General features: G+C 41.7%; 2 pseudogenes; one reads left to right on the forward strand and one right to left on the reverse strand.

The window, feature by feature from the left end:
- Positions 1-1,560: 1,560 nt before the first annotated feature.
- On the reverse strand, positions 1,561-11,800 carry LOC109677074 (zinc finger CCCH domain-containing protein 4 pseudogene; annotated as a pseudogene).
- A 2,781-nt stretch (positions 11,801-14,581) lies between these two features.
- The window catches only part of LOC109677075 (integrin beta-1-like), a 39,655-nt pseudogene continuing 32,038 nt past the window's right edge, over positions 14,582-22,198 (forward strand).

The raw sequence follows: 22,198 nt of genomic DNA on the forward strand, positions 1-22,198 counted from the left end.
TGTCTTGTGACATTGACCTCCCATGGTTTCGCTAGATCCTTCATCCCTCATCTCATTGAGCCTACCAGACTTTGACTCACTTGTTTTCCTTGTGTCATAGTCTCAAACTGTAATGACAGGGAGCTGCAATACTGGGGGTTTTATACTTCAATGTCTCCATAATTTAAAATCCATTATCCTAATTATTTTTTTCATGTATTTTTACAGGTTTTGGGTTTAGTTGCTTAAGGTAGGAATGTAACTGTTTTTCAAACATGGGATAGAATCACACGCAAAAGACTCTCAGAATTTGGTAGATCAGATAGAATGCTCTTCACCCTTTAACTTGTTAATTCCTATCACTGTTCATTTCTCAGTGTGGCTGTCTCTTCCTCAGAACAATCATTCTGGGCTCATTGCAGGTTAAATTCCCTTAGGTGGTCACAGAACACTGTTTAAAGCATGTAACTGAATTTATAATGGTCATTTTTTGTCTTTCTTCTCCATTATACTGTGAGATCAACTAGAGCAGTGTCTCATCTGTTTTATTGGCAGAGTTTTGTACAATGTGTCTACATTGTAGGCAGTCACTCGACATTTTTCTGTACTAAATAAGTGAATCTGAAAATATATAGGACTTCATATAAAAACTGCTCATTTTTAAAATTTCTGGTCTGTTTTCTCCCTAATATAGGTCTTGGTGGCCCAGTCAGTCTCTGGTATGCAGTTCATTCATGTGAGAAAATAAAAGAATTTTAAAGAGGTCAAATGGGATACTTAGCAGGTATTTTAAAAAATGGAAAACAAGGCCATAAGCTCATAAGAAAAGAAATCAGCAATAATAGAAGCAAATTCACATCTAGAGAATGAGAACATGGATTTGGGGAAATCTGCAGTTGGAGACATTATGAAGAAGTGTTTGAACATATATACTATAGATATGAATGGGACTTCTGAAATTGTTGAGTTGCCTTCTCGTTTGTTTTTCTTTTTTTTTTTTTAAGGTAGAAAACTTCTTAGTCCTGTGGAGTGTGAAATTCTGGGAAATAATATGACAGATTTAAACTGTGAATACTTATAATGGTAAAATGCATATTCCTCAAAATCACGATTTTAAAGGCAATGTCAAAGAAGAGTATGTAGGAGTCCCTCTGTTTACTTAGCAGTGAGAATATGGATATCTAGTTTTCCCAGCACCACGTGGAAATGAGACTGTCTTTTTGCCAGTGTAAGTGTTTAGCACCTTTGTCAAGAACAAGATGGAAATATCTGATTTGGCTTATTTCTAGAACTTCTATTCTACTATGTTGTTCTTTGTGTCTGATTTGGGGCCAGTACCATTCTGATTTTGTTACTATAGTGTGATTTGACTCACCTGTGCTCTGTTTTTGGAGGCACTGCTGTTTGAACTCAGGGCCTTGGTCTTGCTATGTAGAAAATCTGCCACTTGAGCAGCGCATCCTGCTCTTTTAGCTTTAATCATTTTTCAGACGGGGCCTCACAGGTTTACTTGGGGATAGCCTTAGACTCCAATCCTCCTACCTACACCTCTCATCTATTTGGGATCACAGATATGAGCCATCATGTGAGTTTGGTAGCGCAGGAAGAGGCCACAGAGTCTGCTGGTTTCTGCAGTTGAGGGTCAGTGGGAGCTTTGCATACCCTAGGGTCACTGGGCTTGTCACTCGGGCCAGGAGTATTGACGTTGACAGTCTTGAGAATGCGAGACAGCAGCTCAAAGTCAGGCAAGTTAGAGCCAGAGGCGCTGGGGTCCATGGAGGTGCCCCGGTGCTGCAGAGCATTGGGGGGCCTGCGGCGGTAGAGTGGTGCAGCCTGGGGTCCAAGGCAGGAAGGGACTGCAGGGTGGCAGGCATGAGGGACACCACGTCCTGCTTGGAGATGGGCAGGGGGATCAGGTCCTCAGGGTTCCAGAGCACTGTGACGGCAAAACTTGGCTTGCTCAGGGTCACTTCCTTCTTGATGTGAATACACTGCTGCAGCTGTGACCGTGGGTCCCACAGTGGGTGCCCAGGAAAAAGGGGTCTAAGGAGATGCTAAGGGCCTTCTCCAGCAGGGCCCGCTCCCCTTCCTCCTTCTTGCAGCAGGCGGTGCAGACCCCTTGGAGTTCCCAGGGCCAGCGAGGCTGGAATGCAGGCTGCCTTCAGGCTTGGAGGTGGGCAGGAGGTGGAGTGAGTCAGCTGAGGGTCAGAGGGCCCTGTGTCCCCAGGGCCTGAGCCACCAGCAGCCTAAGCATGGTGAAAGACTCTGGGATCCCGGCTGAAGAGAGGGTCAGCCAGCCTGCCTCCTGTAGGGTGTCCTTTCTGGAGGCGAGGGTCTCCCAGCCCACTGCTGCTCAGTTCTCCAACTGAGGCCTGGGATCTGCTGGATGTCTGCTGCTTCAGGGTCTTAAGGATGGAGGTGACACTGCTCCCACCTTCATCCTCGTCACTTGAATACCATTCTCCAGTGTCCCCTTCCTCATTATCCTGATCCTGCTTCCTGCTCTCAGCCCTGGCTCTTTCCTTCTCTTCTTGCTGCTTCTGCTGGATTCTCAGGTACAGAGCCCTCTGGGTTGAGGGCAGGATCTCAGGGACACCTGCGCCTGGCTTCATACGGCCTGGGGTCCTCCCTCAGAGAAGCTGTAAGACTTCAGAGGGTGCTCAGGAAGAAGGGCTCCCAGGCTGCCCTGGCAGCTCTTTGTAGTGCCAGTAGTCCTCTGTGTACTCAAGGAGTCCTGGCTCCATTTCCATGCCTTCCTGCTGTGGTAGAAGTTTTCATAGAAGTTCTGGGCTGGCGGGATGTGGGACATCATTCCAGAGTGCGGGGAGTCTCCAGGGCCATGGGGCATCTTTTGGGCCAGGGTTCATGCCAGGGCCTATTGGCATGTTGGGGTGCATGTCCAGATGCATATAGGGGTGCATGGGGTCTCCCATGGGCCCTGGGGTTCCCATGTTGGGCCCGGGACCCATGAGTTCACCAGGTCCTGGTACCCTCACAGTCAGCGTCTCAGCCTGCTGTCCAGTGTGCCGCACCACAATCTCAAACCAGGAGGGGATCTTCTTGCTGTACATGTCCTGCTGCAGCTGCTGCTGTGGCGACAGTGGCTCCTGCATCTGCATGGGAATCTGGGGGGGCCCAGGGGGCGGAGGAGGAGGTAGCAGGGTAGGTGGGGTCCCCCATGCATGGGCCAGACTTTGGGAGAGGTGGGGGCTGGGGAGCCAGGAAGCCGCCAGGGTGTGGGCAGGAGGCCCACGCTGTGGTGTGGCTTGGGCAAGGGGTTGATGTCCTGCTTCTTCAGCTCCTCCACTTCCTTTTCATCCTCGGTGCCTGCCTCTGCTTCATGAGCTAACATCTTTTCCAGAAGCTCTATGGTCTCTTCTGTTAGAGGGTCATGGGAAAACATGCAGTCATCACTATTGATGCAGTTCCCAGTCGTGTGGTATAACTTACACGGAAAGTCACCGTGCAAGTATGGGCAGTTCTCCCTGGCTCAGAAACCAGTGATGTTAAATTTGCACAGCTCATGTTTTTTTGGCAGTTACATGTCATGGCTGAAATTACAGTAGTCACCCCACATGCACCGCCCTTCCATGAAGTACTTGCAGATGACTTTGCCTTTCCTGTCAGACTGCTGCTGGTGGAGCTTGTCTGGTTGCTCCTCGGGTAGCTCCCACCACCATCGCCCTCGTCATCGTCATAGAAGTCGTCGTCATTCGTTCCACCCTTGTTCATCCCTCCTCCTTGGCTGCCACCTCAACCCCGGCCGCTGCCCATCCCTTTGCCTCAGCCTCTGGAAGCCCTGGCCATGGCCCCAACTTAACCTTCGACCTTGGCTGTCCTTAGAGTGGTGGAACTGGCTCAGCTCCTTGGAGTAGTCATCATAATCATTGTTGCCCATTGGCTCTGGACTTTTTTACTGTGCTGTTGAATTCTGTTTGTAAGTATTTTCTTACCGGTTTTTGGAACTATGTTCATTAAGGATCTTAGCCTGTAGTTTTTTTCTTTTGTTGTATCCTTATCCAGTTTTCTTAACCTTGTTTTCATTGAATGAATTTTTATTTGTTGCTTCTGTTTGTATTTTGTTGCATAGTTTAAGCATAGCTGTTAGTTTTTCTTACAAGATCTGATAAAAGTCAGTGGTGAATTTGTCTGGTCATGGGCTTTCCTTTGTTAAGAAGATTTTAATTACCATTTTAATCTCATTGTTTGCTGTTGATCTGTTTGTGTTATTTGTATCTTATTGGTTCAATTTTGATAGGTTATATGTGTCAAGAAAGTTACCCATTTATGCTAGATCTTGAAATTTATTTGACCAATACATTTTCAAAGCATTCCCTAATGATTTCCTGAATTTTAATGGTATCTCTTATAATGTTATCTTTTTGTGTCTAATTTTATTAATTTGGGTGTTCTAAGTTTTTGTCAATTTTATTTATTACCTTAAAAAACCAACTCTTTGTTTTACTTATTGTTTGTATTGTTCTTTTATTTTCCATTTCATTAATTTCAGTTCTGATCCTTAATATTTCTGTCCTTCTACTGAATTTGGGATTGGCTTATCCTTGATTTTTTGAGAACCTGAAATACATCATAAGGTTAGGTTATTTATTGGAGATTGCTTTAGTGTTGCAATAAACCCTTCACCCCTTACATCTAATATATGCTAATGAAATGTTTTCACAAAAATTCATTAATTCGCATTTTAATTTCATAGTCTTATTCTGGGAAGCAATGATTGATGCAGTCCTAAATACCTCAATGCCTTGTCCTTGAAACGTCCTTAGATATTATGGATTTTGAAAATGAGAGGAAGGGATAAGAGACTTTCTACTAAGAGGTAGCTTTGAGCCATTTTATGAAGGAATGACATGAAACAATTGTAGCAAAATGAAAGCCTAAGGTCAAATGCAGAGCTTTGTGTCAAGAATGATGAATGTGAAGAGAACAATTGTGTTATTTCTGTTGGCTTTAATTTTGTTGAGTTTCAGAGTAATTCAATGGACTACATCTTACAAATTTGCTGTAGATTATAATGTTTTGCAACTAATTTTATGTCACAGTTTACACATGGCTTTGTGCTAGAATATTCTTGACCTATATCCTTTCTTACCAAACTGTATTATTATTATTTTTAGAAAGCTGCTCTCTTTGGTTTCATTTTTTCCCTCTTCTTTTTTTGTTGTTGTTGATTTTACATTTACTCACATGTGTATATGTTTTTTGGGGCACCTCTCCCTACCCCACACATTTGTTCTTCAATTTTGTTGAGAAAAATAAGAGATAATAAGAAAGATATAGGGGTTTTTTGGCTACATGGAGATAAACATAGATACATATATAGAGATTCCTAGAGTTGCTTCCATGCACATGTGTATTACAACCCACATTGGTTCATCTATAGCAGCCTATTCAGCTAGTTTAGTATTACTATATCCACTCCTCTACAGTGAGCACATCAAACACATTCAAGTTTTAGGTTTCCTTCCCTTATATTCATACAGATCAATGATATTGAAGAAACAGAGAAAACTGACTCTGAATTACCTTCATATGAAAGGAAGCAGTCCAAGTGTGGAACATGAGTTACTCTCAATAAAAAGGGAGCAAGACACATGTAAATCCTTAAGAATTTTCAAAACAAAATTGAAGAAGTACAAACCACCATTAGATATTTACAAGAGAATATTGTAGGTCATTGACAAGTCGAAAGTTTTTATAAGCATGAGATAGCATAAAGACCAAGTTATGATGTTGAGGAAGAATTACCAAAATCATTCCATTGTTGCAGGTTAATTTATCTGTAATATGCTTCAATTCATCTCACTGCAAATTTTGTTTTGGATTTTCATATTGTATTTGTTTCATCTACTTTTAGCAATATGTTTTGTGGATTTATAAAGGATAGATGGCCTTTATTTTTCATTTAAATATTTCATTTTCCATCATCATTATAACTTAATTGATGTTTCAGAGTAATGATGTTCATTAGAGAATCATTTGATATTTTAGGAATAGTTGGCAGAAAGTAAGACTATGTGAAGGAAAAGAAAAATTGGAATACAAAAATAATACCATATTCTTGAATTGCTCTTGTGTTATATTGTTCTATTTTAACATCTCTAATTAATTTTGTTATTGTGTGAATTATACAATCACATGGGCACCAGCATAAGGATGATTCAGAGTGAGTGTTATAGGTCATTGACAGAGCATTTGTGGAGTGCATATGAAGGTCTGGGTTCAAACTTCAGCCCCACATGGGACAAAAAGGAAAGAGTCAATATTTTTATGATTCAGATTGAATGCAGTAACATCTTATATCATACATTTAATATTTCTCTTGAGTTAATGACTGAAACCTAAAGAAAACAAATGCATATTTATTATTTTAGCTATAATTATTTTAAAAAATCTGTCCTTTCAACTTGCTTTAGGATCAAGTGGCAGACGAAGTAGTTATAAATAAGTTAATGGGCACTATTTCTTAAAGAATGCATCAGATGGAATTCACAGCTGAAGAACTGGAATATAGATACCCTAAAATAAATGCTTAAGAATATTCTATTAATATACAAATGGAAAAATATAGGTAATAGTATGTAGCACTGGGCAAGAGTGTAATATCACTGCAAAATAAGCTAAGGAAGTAAGACAAAACAGAATTATACCTAATTATTAATCTTTTTGTTTCTAAGGCATAATTTATACTAAAACAGCTTAAGGAGATTAGTATTATATGAAAACTATACAATATAGTTTGGGAAAATAATGTTTGGAAATGTGTTTAGACTTAGAATGGTAGTCCACAAGAGTTCATATTTCTTCTTTCCATTTACTATTGTTTACCTAACCTAAGTTGTTTGCAAAGTGTTCTAATTAAGACAGTTGTATTGTTACAAAACTGTTTTTCAGCATTTTCTCAATAGAAATATTAACAAATGTAACTGTGGTTTAGAAATTATCTCCTAGTCAGATTGTTTTTTGTGGTGGTCTGTGATAGCTTTTGTAAATAACTATATTTGCTAATATGTTGTACAAAACTTTAAAGTTTTGCTGCTTTATTATTTTAGATACAAAATGTTAGAAATTTAATTGCACAGTACATAGCCTTAAATCCTCAAATTATATAGCCCTGAACTAAAGATAGCTACAAGTAAGATAGATAAGTGTTACAAATGTGCCTTTATGAATTAGGTTGTCTGGTATCTGCTGGGCCATCAGTATTGCTCTATAATGCAATTGCACCTTCTTAGTTTTTGTACCTCTACCCCAGCCACACCTCTTTTCTGTCCTGGCTTCCTATGTCAGAAGAAACTGCAAAGCAAATCTTGAAGCTTCCTGAGTCCCCATTCTGTTGTAGAGAAGAGAGCTGTTACCATGTGTGCATGGAATACACATGGTGTGTGTATGCCAGGGAGTCTTGGCATTGTTAATTGTCTTCTTTCTTTCTCTGTGTATTTACCTCTTCAAATCTGCCATTTTCATAGTCTAATTTACCACCTAATAATGATAACTTTCATGTGTCTATCTCTATCCTTGACCTATCTTCTGAGATCCAGACCAAGGTGTCTTCATTGACCAGTGCATGACTTCCCTAGATTTCACATAAGCAGTTCACTTCCACATCTCTAGATAATACAAATTGAATGATTTTCTCCCATCACTCCATTCCCTTTCCTATGATTTTTTGTCATGCTGGGGATTGAACCTGGGGCCTCTACACACTAGGCAAGTGCTCTGCCACTGAGCTACATCTCTATCCCTCACTCTTTTATTTAAATATGGTGGCTATTCTAGTTTTCTTTCCTTCTGTTACCCTTTCTCAAACAAGTAAATATCAGAGGCCAGGTAGCTCCCTCTGTTATCACTTACTTGTTTGTCGTTTTGTGCATTGCATAAATTCTGACATGTTCCTTTTTTCTTTTTTGAGATAGAACCACCCTATGTCAGGTTGACATGAAACTTCTGATAGTTTTTCTTTAGCTTCCTAAGTGCTGGAATTACAGAGTGCACCACCATACATGGCTGTATGTCTCCTCTTACTTGAACTTTTGTAGTAAATACTCTCCCCATCTTTTTAGCATCTATCTTGTCACCCATCCTGTACCTCACTAATTTGCTGCCAGGTATACTTAGTCTTCTTATCTTACCCCAGGTTTTTCAGGTTTTACACTTTATAAGATAGTATCTAAATTTCATCAGCACAAAATATGCATAAAGCTCTGTGTAACTTGGCTTCTCCAGATTGCCTGCTCTTGTTCCTGCTGTTTGCACATCATTATTTTACTCCCAGGAAAACTTAAGTATTTCAAGATTCTTTTTAATATTTTGAAATAAGATAATTTATACTTAGGACTGAAATTTATAAAAATAAAGTACTTAGCTCACCAATTAGATACAACTACAAAACCTACAAGAACATGTTTTCAAAAACTTTTTTCTGTAGGGAGAGAAAGCATGAGACCAAGAATTCCAACTCTAGTGTGGAGAAGGTACCCAGACATATGTATTAGACATAAGATTAGAAAGCTATGTCTTCCTTATACTGTGTCTAGCCTTCATTATAGAAAACATTACTTCATATTGCAATTGTATTTTTGTCTTTGTACAGAACTCAAATTTCCTTCAAGCAGCAATGTTTGTATCTCCTGATATGGCACAAAAGCTGATGGATCTGCCTGAAGAAGGACCCCCAGAGACATAGAGAGGAAGGCACTTAGGTTCAAGGAAGAGAAGTGTTATAAATCTCTCTGTATAGCTATCCTTGTCTCAACTAGGAAAAATGCATTGTCTTTCTTATTATTGCTTATGTTTTCTCTTCAACAAAATTAGAGATAAGGGCAGAACAGGTTCTGCCTGGAAGTGAGCGATGGTGAGGGAGAGAGGGATCATGTGGGGGATACGGAAGAGAAATGGCCTAAACAATATAAGCACATGTAAATAAATGAATAAATAAATAAATAAAATTTTAAAAAAAGAAAGAAGGGTGGATTTTATTAAGTACTTCTGGTGGTAAACTATAAATTTCCTCAAGTGCCTATAATAAATAGCTAAATGAATGGATGAAAGCAGATAGTAAAATAAGACTCAGAAAGAGTTCTTTCACAGGATCAGTTTACATGCAATTAGGGAGTGTCCATCAACTATAGTAGGCTGGGGAGAGGGGAGGTGGTTAGCAAATGGAGACCAGTGTAGAAAACTTGTTCTAGGTGTCTGGCTATGAAAATGAGACACAGATAGGATTAGGATAGTGTCTAACTGGCATTTCCCCTGTTGTTCCTTCCTAATGAGTTATCTTAGTGGAATGCCATGAATAGGCAACTTCTTAGCCCCTTTCTCAGCATAGGTGATTGGCCGGTGGGCAGCCACTGCATGGCGATCAGGGATTTTCCATTCCACCCTCCCTCTTCTTCTTCCCCCTCTAGTTGCCAAGGCAACTCCCCCACAGCCAGCAACTCCTGCTGGGGGGCAATCACCCTCCCCTTTCCTCCTCCCCCTATGGTTACCACAACAACCCCCACTCGGTGGGCAATAGGTTTCAACCTATCCTATAGGTCCACATTACCCTGAGCCCCTCCTTCACTAGGCCTCAACCTATCCCATATTCCGTAACACCCTAAGCTCTTGACTTCACCCAGATTATAAAAACTAGGCTGCCATTTCTTGGGCGTGACTTTTTTGGCCCTGTTCTTTGGGGAATGTGAACCTCACCCAAGAGCGCGCTCTCAATAAAGCCTACTTGCCTTGTCATTTGACTCTGATTTGGCCTTCCCATCCATGTTGACCTAACATTTGGTGCCGAAACCGGGAGGAAGTGTGCCTTACCCGACTCCAGGCAGTCGGGGCCCTGGGCCAGGCCCTGGCTTGAGGCCCTTCCTCCTCTCCAGATCTACACTCAGGCTTCAGCTTGGGTGAGTCTCCTCCCCCTGTTTAGTTCCTCCTCGGGCCCTTGTCCTAGTTATGGCTGTGCCAGGATCAGCCCCTCCGCTTCTCACACCTGGGCACCGGGAGAGATGTCTCCTCTACCCAGGCTGCCTCCTCTGAACCAGGTCTCCTCTTTTAGTGAGGGATGCTTCCCTAAAGGTTGAGACCCTCCAACAATTCGGGATGGGGTCCTCCCAATCCAAGCTGGACTCAAGAACTCCTTTGTCCTGTCTCCTCTCAAACTTCCAAAATTTGGGACTCTCCAGACCTCTGATGCAAGTGGCTCATTTTCTACTGCACCACGGCATGGCCACAATATACCTTAGACAACAACTCAAAATGGCTTCCACAGGGCACTTTTGATTTTAATATCCTCACTGATCTTGACAGTTTTTGCTGTCGAACCTATAAATGGTCTGAGGTCCCATATGTGCAGGCCTTCTGGGAACTGCACTCTCGTCCCTCTCTGTGCCTCCAATGTTCTCCTTCCCAGATCCTTCTCGCTCAAACACCCAATTCCTCTGGATCCCCTCCCCATACCCTAACCCTTCTCCTCTGAGTCCACCAAATTCCTTGCCCCTCCTCCCCAACGACCACAATCACCCCCATCACCCTACCCGGTTTCCCCTCCCCCTCTCCCACCCGCAGAGCCTTCCCTGCCCAAGCAGCCTCCTCCTTTGTCCTTGCCTCCCTCTCCCTCTGCTCCACCCACTCCCTGCCCTTCAATGTCCACAATAGCCTCCCACACCCACTCACACTGCCCTTCCCCACCCTCTCTCCTTTGTCCTTTCAGAGAGGTGGCTGGAGTGGAAGGACCGGTCGGAGTCCATGTTCCTTTCTCCCTCCAGGAACTATCATAGATAGAAAAGCACCTGGGATCCTTCTCCACCAACCCCTCTGCTTATGCCAAAGAGTTCCACTACCTATCTCAGGCCTATGATTTAACTTGGCATGACCTATTCATCATTATGGCCTCCACCCTCACCCCTGAGAAATGAGAATGCATCAAAGCGGCAGCCCGACACTATGCTGATCACACTCACTTGGCTGACCCCACAGTCCCAGTTGGGGAAGAAGCAATTCCGACCATGACCCTAACTGGGACTACCAACCCGAAGCTCCAGGACACTGCCAGAGAGACCTAATGATTCAATGCCTCCTACAGGGCATGAATACGGTGTCCAACAAAATTGTAAATTTTGACAAACTCCGCAAAATAACCCAAGGGGCTGACAAAAATCCGGCCCTTTTTCTTAACTGCCTCCAGGAGGCCCTCGCCCAGTATACCCGATTAGACCCCACCTCCCCCGCTGAGGCAGCAATCCTGGCTGGACATTTTATATCTCAGTCCACACCAGATATTAGAAAAACTAAAAAAAGGCCGAAGACGGTCCTCAAACCCCTATACAGGACTTGATGAAAATGACATATTAAAGTTTTTAATGCCCGAGAAGAGGCAGCAGAGTCAACCCACCAAAAACACCTCCAACAAAAGGTGGCCCTCCAAACCCAAGCCTTGGTAGCAGCCCTGCGGCCAGCTGGATTACAGCCCCGAGTCAAAGGAGGAACCCGAAACCTCCCATCATCTCCTCCGGGAACCTGCTTCAGATGTGGCAAGGAAGGCCACTGGGCTCGCCAGTGCCCCAACCCGAGACCTCCAACTAAGCCCTGCCCAAAATGCAAACAGGTGGGTCACTGGGGATTGGATTGTCCTGGACAGGGCTTACCCCCCTACGGCTCCTCATGGAGGGTCAGCCCCACCAGCTATCCAGATCCCTGACTTTCTTGGACTGGCAGAAGATTGACAATGCCTTGACTTGGGGACCCCAATCACCCTCGCCGAGCCCAGGGTCATGCTCCAGGTAGCGGGTAAGTCCATCTCCTTCCTCTTGGACATGGATGCTACTTATTCTGTGCTGCCTGCCCACTTGGGTTTAACAGTTCCCTCATCAGTCTCTGTTATGGGAATTGACGGCTCTCCCTTCTGCCCATATAAAACTCTGCCCCTTCCTTGCTCTGCTGGAGGTATAATATTTGCATATTCTTTCCTTATCATCCCATCTTGCCCTGCCCCACTTCTAGGTCAAGATATTCTAACAAAACTTGGTGCCTCCATAACCATCCTTCCCCACCCGCTAGAACCTCTAGCCTCCCACTCACTCCTTCTGGCCTCTGCTGGCCATCTTGCCCCTCCTTCTCCTCCTGGATGTGCTCCACCCACCCTTCCCATTCTGGTCAGCCTCATTGTCTGGGACACCTCAATCCCAATTGTGGCTACACACCACCCACACATCCGCGTTTCCCTTAAGGACCCTAACCAATACCCCTGCAGACCCCAATTCCCTATTTCAGAAATTCATTGCAAAGACATAAAACCAATAATTATCAAACTCTTAGGTCAAGGTCTCCTTATACCTATAAACTCCCCATGTAACATGCCCACCCTTCCAATAAGGAAGCCCTCCAGATCCTATAGATTAGTCCAAGATCTGCACATTATAAGTGAGGCTATTATCCCCATCCACCCTTGGGTCCCAAATCCTTATACCATCCTCTACAACATCCCTCCTGATACTTCTCATATTTCTGTCCTTGACTTCAAGGACTCCTTTTTTACTATCCCCTTCCATTTGGACTCCTATTTCCTCTTTGCCTTTACGTGGAAAGACCCGGATACTCACTTCACCCAACAACTAACTTGGACAGTTCTTCCCCAAGGCTTCCATGATAGCCCCCACCTCTTTGCTCAGGCTGTAGCCCATGATCTGGTCATGTGCAACACAAAACTCAGTACACTTCTACAATATGTTGATGACCTCCTTCTGTGCTCCCCCTCTCAGCAGGATTCTGAAATGGGAACAACCAACCTCCTTAACTTTCTAGCCTCTAAGGGATACCAGGTCTCCCCAGTCAAGGCGCAACTCTGCTTACAAGCTGTTACTTTCCTGGGTTTCTTTCTCACCTCCACCTCAAAAGCACTTACCATAGACCGGGTTCAAATTTTAAGGGACCTCCCTCCTCCTAATGATGCCCAAGAAATTTTGTCCTTCTTGGGTTTCATTGTTTTTTTTAGACACTGGATTCCTAATTTTGCCTCATTGGCCCACCCACTGTACCACGCAGCCAAGGAGACTCCTACTGGTCCACTCTCCTTCCATGATCCATTGCTGCTTTTCTTCTCTCAAGGACACCCTCCTCAGGCCCTCCTAAACCCTTCCAAACCATACCACCTGTTTACAGATGAAACTTCTAGAATAGCCAAAGGGGTCCTTACTCAACTATCAGGCCCTATTCACTGACCAATTGCTTACCTCTCTAGGCAGGTAGATCCCACTGTCAGGGGATGGTAGCCATGCCTCTGAGCTCTCACGGTGGTGGCCACCCTCACCAGGGAAGCTCTTAAGCTATGCCAGCTGCAACTGATAACTGTCTACTCCCCACATTGACTTGCTGACCTTTTCACTCATTCCTCTCTTTCTCTTATTGGATCTTTCTACAGACGTTCCATCTCCCATTCATCAATAATCCTGATATAACTCTCACCACCTGCTCCCTGCTCAACTCCTGCTACGCTGCTTCCCACCACTCTGCCAATAGCCTCCAACCCAACTCATTCCTGTCCTAAATCAGTAGAGAGTCTCATGACTCCCAGGCAGCGTCTTACTGACTCTTCCTTACCTTTTCCTGATGTCACTATGTTTGTTGACAGGAGCTCCATCCTGGATGACCAGGGAGGCTGCTGAGCCACCTACGCTGTAGTCACCATTGATCCTCCTCGGGTATTGACAGCAACTTGCCTCCCTATGGGAACAACATCTCAAAATGCCAAACTCATGGCACTAACTCAGGTGCTCACCATTGCCCAAGATAAAACAGCTAATATATATACTGACTCTAAATATGCTTCCCTTATAACACACTCTCATGCAGCCATCTGGAAGGAGAGGGGCTTCTTGACCACACGGGGTACTCCAGTGGTCAATGGACCCCTCATTGCTAAACTATTATGAGCTCTAGAACTTCCAAGGGAGGTCACCATCATCCACTGCAGGGGGCACCAGACCTCCAATGACCTGGTGGCATGAGGAAACTCCTTTGCAGACCTGACGGTCCGAAAGACTGCAGAGCAGTCAATTCTCCCACCTATTCTTTTCCTCTCTCCTAGCTTTACTCCAAACTATGAGCCAGAAGAACAAGCCACTCAAAGAAGGGGGAATTACATCCCCCAATGGGTGGGTCTTCAAAGATAACCGTCTGATCCTCCCCTTGGGCCAGGTAACAGAGGTCATCACTGCCATCCACAATTCACTACACATAATTCCCAAAGCCCTTTTCTCTTTCCTGGAACCCTTGTTCCACCCTAGGGGCCTCCAATTCACCATCCATTGGGTCCAGAAGGCTTGCTCTGTCGGCTCCCAAGCAAACTCCTGGGGCGGACTCCATCTCCGCCAGTCCCTCCACCAACTCCACAGCAGCCAGACTGGTGAAGATTGGCAGATTGACTTCACTCATATGCCCAAACACAAAAAATTCCGATATCTTCTCACTTTTGTGGATACTTTCACAGGGTGGATCGAAGCCATTCCCACGGCCACAGAAGGGGCTGCAATTGGGGCCAACACTCTTGTCCGTCACATCATGCCCCATTTTGGTCTTCCATAAAGTCTCCAGTCAGACAATGGCCCTGCCTTCATCTCCAAGGTCACTCAACTGGTTTGTGAGCACCTGGCCATCACTTGGAGGCTCCACACCCCATACCACCCCCAATCCTCAGGTAAGGTTGAACAGGCCAATGGCCCGATCAAGCAGCAGTTCACCAAGTTGTCCCTGGAGCTCTGGCTCTCCTGGGTTGACCTGCTGCCCCTGGCCCTCACTTGCCTCTGAGCGGCCACTAGGCAGCCGACAGGCTTAAGCCCCTTTCCCACACTTTCCCATCAAACACACCTCCTTTAACAGGATATCTACCTTACCTCACTCTCCTCAGCTCCTTGCTCTGAGCCCACGCAGATTGCTACCTACCCCAGTCAGATGCTGTTCTGCCAGACCATGGCCCCCTGTCTCCAGGCTACCGCGTCCTCCTTAAGCAGCTACATAAAAACTGTGCTGTCATTTCTCGGGTGTGACTTCTCCGGCCCTGTTCTTTGGGGACGGTGAACCTCGCCCGAGTGCATGCTCCCAATAAAGCCTGCTTGCTTTGTCATTCGACTATGATTTGGCCTTTCCATCTGCTTCGACCTAACAATAGGAACCATCTGAGAATAGGTTCTGCCATTCAAAGGTTGTGATTGTTAGGCTGAGAGTGCCTCCAGGCAATCCTGAGGCCACACTGAGTAATGCTGCCTGAGGAGGTTGTGAGATTCAGGACTTTGGGCATCTTTCTTTACTGCCCCCCCATATTTCCCACCCACACATGCATAGGCAGGGCTCTGAAATCTTCCAGAGAGTTTCAGGAGTGACCAGAGGTGCTGAGAGTCTCTGTTATCATAACTTCACCATCTGCTGCTTGCTTCCTTCATGATCACTTGCATCTGCACCTCCTCATTCCCATAGTTCCTTTTTTCTTAATTATATCAGCTTCATTTTCCTTACATGTCTTTATTCTGATTTGTGGTCACCTTCTGTTGCTTCTTCATCTTCTTGAAACCTGATCTTTTATAAACACCACTAGCTAGTGACAGCCATTTCTGTTTCTTGCAGGAGAGTTGGCAGCTGTCCTTAAGCTGTATCCAGAACTGTCTTTATTCTTTCAGCTATTCTTTAATGCTAGAGTCTTGCTTGTCTGCTTCTGTGATTGGCACTCTTCCAGAGTTTCAGAGGATTGTTTGGCTTGCCAAGATCTGTAGAAGAAGAAGGATGTCACACTACTCTTAATGCTCCACAACCATGGAGCCTCAGAATATTGGGAAACATTTTATTCCTAGTGGCTTTTTCTGAATTGCATGATGTTTTGAAATAGTTCTCAAGACAGCGCAGTGTTCACTACAGTAGCCAGGACAGACAAGTATTAATCCTTACATAGGACAAATATTTGTATAGTTTACTTTTTGTGGAAATTTCCCAGATGCTCCATTAATCACAGAGATCCCTTGATTGCCCAGGAGTTTCATGTGCCACCACCTCTACTTCACAACTTCAAAATTAAGCACCTTGTTTGAACTGCTTAGAATAATAGAGTATAGATTTATCCCATTAAACCTTTTAGGCATGCTTTGAAAGTGAATTGCTAATATTTCATACTTCTGTAATGCTCAGCTGTTGTCAGTTACTGGGATGAGCTCACCATAAGCTCAAGACATTAGATAATTTTCTGGTTTAAGTCCTTTTGTGAAGTAGATGACTGTGCAAGTTATTCTTAGCTTTTGTCTCTGCAAAGCCAGCATTGAAGAGAAGAAGCACAAGATCCCAGGGGTGCTCTGATTAGACCTTAAGGCACCCTCTCCGCTGCAAGAATTAATAGCTTCTTGGGATGCAAACCCTTGATGATGGAGATCTTTAAAAAGAAATAATCAACTTTTTTCTTATGCAAGAAATTCATCAAGGAAAAAATAAACTGTGATATGATAGCATTCATGAAGAAAGCAAAAAGAATGCCTATATTTCTAGCTGCTTGAGAAACTACAATTGGGAGGATAGTAATTTGAAGCCAGTGTTAGACCTATGGTTATTTAGATAAATGTTAGTTAGTACTCAAATATACTGGCATTTTCCAGAGTCATTTTGTTCTTCTTCATTGTGTTGATTTCTGCCAGTACAATTTGGTTTTTAAGAAATATCATTCGTGCCTGCATTTCTCAATGGAATTGTATTGTGGAATACTTTTAAGTTAATTTTAAGCAAATTGGTCCTTATTCAATTTGTTCATATGATTTGATCGGTGATTTAGGACAGTGCTCAGCCTTGGACTCCTGTTCCACTGCTGAGATAAGAACATTCTGTTTATTCTGTGTTATGAGTTTGTCCAGGGATGATGGCACTGTGTGAGCACTATTTAGAGTTTCCTCTAATCTTGTTACATAATATTTTTTCTCAGCTTCAGAAACTTTTCTGAGAAACATGTGTTGACTGTTACACTACTAAATATTCCATACAAGTCCTCTCCTTTCTTCCAGAGTTCTTTATCTGCACTGCTTTCTTCTCTGTACTGTTGCCTTGTGCCTCCCATGGTTTTGCTAGATCTTTCATCTCCCATCTCACTGAACTGAGCAGACTTTGACTCACTTCCTTTTCCATGTGTAATAGTCTGGAAACTGTCATGACAGGGACCTTCAATATTGGGGATTTTATACTTCATTGTCTCCATTAAAAATTAAAATCTATTATTTTAATTTTTTCTTTCATTTATTTTTGTAGGTTTTGGTTTTGGTCATTTAAGGTAGGAATGTAACTTAAAACAAGAAGCCAAGAAACTAAGAAAGGCTTAGCATGTTATTGAAAAACTTAAGATAAAGTTAAGAGAAAATGAAAAGCAATTTAATGAAGCAGATGGAGCAAACTGACAAAAGCTATGTTAGGAGGTCACTCCAATCAGAACTGAGATTTCCACAATGTGAAGCCTCTCTTAGCAAGCTCCATGCAAATACTATAAAACAGATAACATAATTATTGTTAAAAAATCACACCTCTATCTTTATTTCACAAACATGTTTCATTGTTGTGCTGGTTGGTGGTACATTTCAGCATTTAAAAAGTTCTTACAATGCATCAAATATATCATATTTAAATTCACCACCTTCACCCCAGTTTGGGGAAGTGATGTCACCCCCTCATTATGTTTATATGGAGGTTTGTGTTGTATGCTACAACCTCCACTACTAGGCAAGGATGAAAAGTATAACCATATTTTTTTTATTTTATGCATATGTGCATACAATGTTTGGGCCATTTCTCCTGCCTTTTCTCTGCCCCCTCTCTTACCCTCCTCCCCACCCCCTTCCTTACCCCCCAACCCCTCACTACCAGGCAGAAATTATTTTGCCCTTATCTTTAATTTTGTTGAAGAGAGAGTATAAGCAGTAATAGGAAGGACCAAGGGTTTTTGCTAGTCGAGATAAGGATAGCTATACAGGGAGTTGACTCACATTGCTTTCCTGTACATGTGTGTTACCTTCTAAGTTAATTCTTCTCAAACTAATCTTTTCTCTAGTTCCTGGTCCCCTTCTCCTATTGGCCTCAGTTGCTTTAAAGTATCTGCATTAGTTTCTCTGCGTTGAGGGTAACAAATGCTATCTAGTTTTTTGGGTGTCTTACCTATCCTCATACCTCCCTTGTGTGCTCTCGCTTTATCATGTGATCAAAGTCCAATCCCCTTGTTCTGTTTGCCCTTGACCTAATGTCTGTATATGAGGGAGAACATACGATTTTTGGTCTTTTGGGCCAGGCTAACCTTACTCAGAATAATATTCTCCAGTTCCATCCAATTACCTGTGAATGATAACATTTCATTCTTCTTCATGGCTTCATAAAATTCCATTGTGTATAAATACCACATTTTCTTAATCCATTCATCAGTAGTAGGGAATCTTGGCTATTTCCATAACTTGGCTATTATGAATAGTGCTGCAATAAACATGGGTGTGCAGGTGCCTCTGGAGTAACTTGAGTCAAATTCTTTTGGGTATATTCCCAAAAGTGATATAACCATATTTTAATGCCAGTCCTTCCTTTTGTGAAGAGTAATCCCACATTTCAATACAAAGACATTTTGAAAACATTGATAAGCCATAATATTTAGGCAGGTGCTGTACAACTAAGGCACAACCCATCCCTCAACCTTATACACTTATTGCATAGATTTAAGATAACATGAACTGAACGGTGATTATAGTTTTCTTTACAATGCAATTGATTTAGTTTATTTTATAAATATTTGAAAGTTATAAATATTTGTCATTTTAGACATTGAACAAAACCGTAGAACTGCTCATATTGTGTATAGTTTTTATACCCAAAAGAGAAAAATGAGAAACTTATCTATGCTTTGCCATTGTGTTTCTAAAATGCTACTGTATGTGTTTATAATTGATATAATACAGAATCCACACATTTAAAGAGAAGAATTTGGTGGGTTTTTGGTATATTCACAGAGTTGTGTATCTACTACACTGTCAGTTTCAAAAACTTTCATCTTCTTGAAGAGAAAACCCAAATCTCTTAACTGGAAGATTGACATCCATCTTTCCCAGACCATACCTTTCTATATGTAATTTCCCTGATCTGGAAAGTTCATATAAACTAAGTCTTCCTATATTTAGTTTTTTATGACTTTATGTTTTTGTTTACCATAATGTTCTCGGAGTATATCTGTGTTGTAGCAAGTGTCAGTACTTTGTTTCTTTTTATTGAGTAATATTCTATTGTGTGACTGTATCATATATCCATTCATCATTTCATTGAACTCTGTGAACCTTCATTTACAACATAGAATAGACCCTTGCTATCTGTGGGTGCACAATTCCAAGGAGACCTCCATTGCAGAACAACCACAAATGCTTAGGATGCATAGGGTTCAGCACTGTGATATGGATTCCTTTTTCCCATAACACTGCCCAGCTTTTACTAAAGACATGTTGCCTCTCAACAAACTTATGAATTTCAATTTATCATCTAAATTAAGCAATTTACTTTTACTTTGTTTTGGGGGCATGTTTTGAAATGGTAAAGGGCAGGGACACACTGAGCAGGTCACACAATGATTTACACTTTCCTGACATTAAAAAAGGGCTGACAGAGCTTCTGTGCATCTACTGAGTTACATAACTCTGGAATTTGAAGGGATTTTTTGGAGTTTATTTTGGTTTTTATTTATTGTTTTGGATGGTCCTTTGTCTACACCTTGTGTAATAAATCTATGGAAGTGAGGGCTTACCATATTTTGTGTACATGATTTTATTTCCTTGCTGTGAGAATTTATTCTTTGGGTCAATTGCTCTGATTTCTCCATCTCTCCATCATTTTTTTAAATTCTTTTATTCACATGTGCATACATTGTTTGGGTCATTTCTTCCCACTGCCTCTCTCCCACACCCTTTCCCTCATTCCCCCCTCAGTTCCAGGCAGGTCCTCTTCTGCCTTTATCACTAGTTTTGTTGAAGAAAAAGACAAGCCTAATAAGGAAGTCAAAGTGGTTTTGCTAGTTGAGTTGAGGATAACTATACAGAAATATTCCTAGCATTGCTTTTGTGTACACATGTTATGACCGATGTTGATTCGTCTTCCATCTCTCTATCTTTATTGTGCTGTCCTTTCTGTCTTTTTACCTTTTACTCAGTTGACCTCATTTATCAGAACTGGCTTACAATTTATTTTTCATGAAGAATTCTCTGACTTGTGTGATTTTCATTGGCTTTACTCTTGTCAGTGCTTGTCTATGCAGAACATCTTCTCCCTTAATTTTACATTGCTCTACTGTTTTTTATCTCTTGTATGGGAAATAGTCTCACCTATGTGTAAGTTTACTTAGGGGTGAACAATATTTGATTTGCATATTACCTGTCCTAAAATAAATTGAAAACTTTTGTATTAGGATAACACCAATAATTTCTTCTGTGAGATATTGACATATTAAAACTGTTAGTCAAAATATTTGTTAAGTAATTAAATATAAATTCAATCCACTTAACCTAATAGGAGAGAATTATTCTATAAAATGTTCACAATTTTTCTCACTTTGGAAAAAGTGAGAGCTCATTATGTATGTAATCTGAACTAAGATTTATAGATTTGTACTCTTTTACCAGTGGAAAATCTGGCTACAGATTTTTTAATGTGACATTTCACATAACCTTCATCTTACCAGTGTTCTGCATAAAACATCACAACATTAATATTTGCTAGGCATGAATTGATTAGGGAACCTTAATTTCACAATAGAGTCAATAATTTCAGGTAAGTAGCATTAGTGTCCCTCTGATAGTCATGGCAGTTACTTACTAGGTTATTCTGGAGACACTTTTTTTCACTATGCTATATGTTCATTGTCTCCTGAATAATACTGAAAGAAAGTGAGCTGTAAATTATTATAAGTGGAAAAAGTAGTGGTTACTAGTGCAAGCATAAAAGTTTCATGAAATATTGGGGATGTACACTGTGTCTCCTCTTCCCTATTGACTTCTACTTTCAATGGTGTGAAAATTGATTTCTTGCACACGGTATAGAAGACAACTTCCATTGACCTGCCACCTGCCTCAAATATCATATTTTACTAGAACACAAAATGGAATCAAAATACAAATGCTAATAGCAAATTGATGCAGAGCTTCCTATAAGCCACATATATTTATAAGTACTTTAAAGATACTCCCCAATGTAATCTTCCCAGTAGTTCACTGTGTTAGATCTTATTATCTCCATTTTACAGGTGAAGAACCTCAGGTACAGAAAATGAGCTTGATAAAGATAATACAGCTATGAATAGGTGGACATGAGATTCATATCCAGGCACTGGGGCAACCTTGTTGATGTTGCCATTCAATTTTGTGAAACATCAAGTTGCAGTTTAACAAATCATGCTAAACTTTATCATCACTGGTATAGTAATGATGAAAGGTAATCCTTCATATGTAGGAGTTTTTCAAACCGTCATTGTTCATGTGGTATTTGGAATAGAAATCTATTCTAAACCTGAGGGAATTTCCAGTTTTCCCCATTTTATCCATTCATGTATCTTATAAAATATGATATAAAAACAAAAATAAAGTGCTTCCTCCTTGAGCAGAGGTCAATCTATGCTTTCATAATTGTCCAGGTAGTTATTTTAGGACCCATGGTGGTGAGATCCCTGTTGCAACAACTGTTAATGCTGAGGGAAGAACACAGAGTCCCCATAAGAAAAATACAAACAAGGGAATATCACTGTATTCTACTGAAAGTTTAGCATAAAAACCAGTGGTTGGCAGATTTGTACTAGATTATTAATAAAGGTTTCTTTCTCTTTGTTTTGGTTGCAAGAACAGCAGTACCAATCCACAGAGTACAACTGTATGGAGTTTTGTGAAGATGGAAGGTCACTCCCAAAGGTATTATTTAAAGCAGCATAAAAGTAACCTTACGATTTATAAAGTAAATAAGCAGTGTAGTGTGAAAATTATGCCTGCTCACGGCCTTGGGTTCAATCCCCAGCACTCTAATTAGAAGCACTTAATTTTTACACATTATCCCTAAATTTGGCACATTGTTCACAAAGCACAGTTGAGAAATGATAAATAATCTAAATAATCTATTTTCCAAATTTTTAAGAGTTTATTGAATTACTCTTCCAGATATTTGTTCTGAAGTTATGTATTTTAAGGTTTATCTT

Source organism: Castor canadensis, chromosome 15 (assembly GCF_047511655.1).
Source record: "Castor canadensis chromosome 15, mCasCan1.hap1v2, whole genome shotgun sequence".
NCBI classification, from domain to species: Eukaryota; Metazoa; Chordata; class Mammalia; order Rodentia; family Castoridae; genus Castor; species Castor canadensis.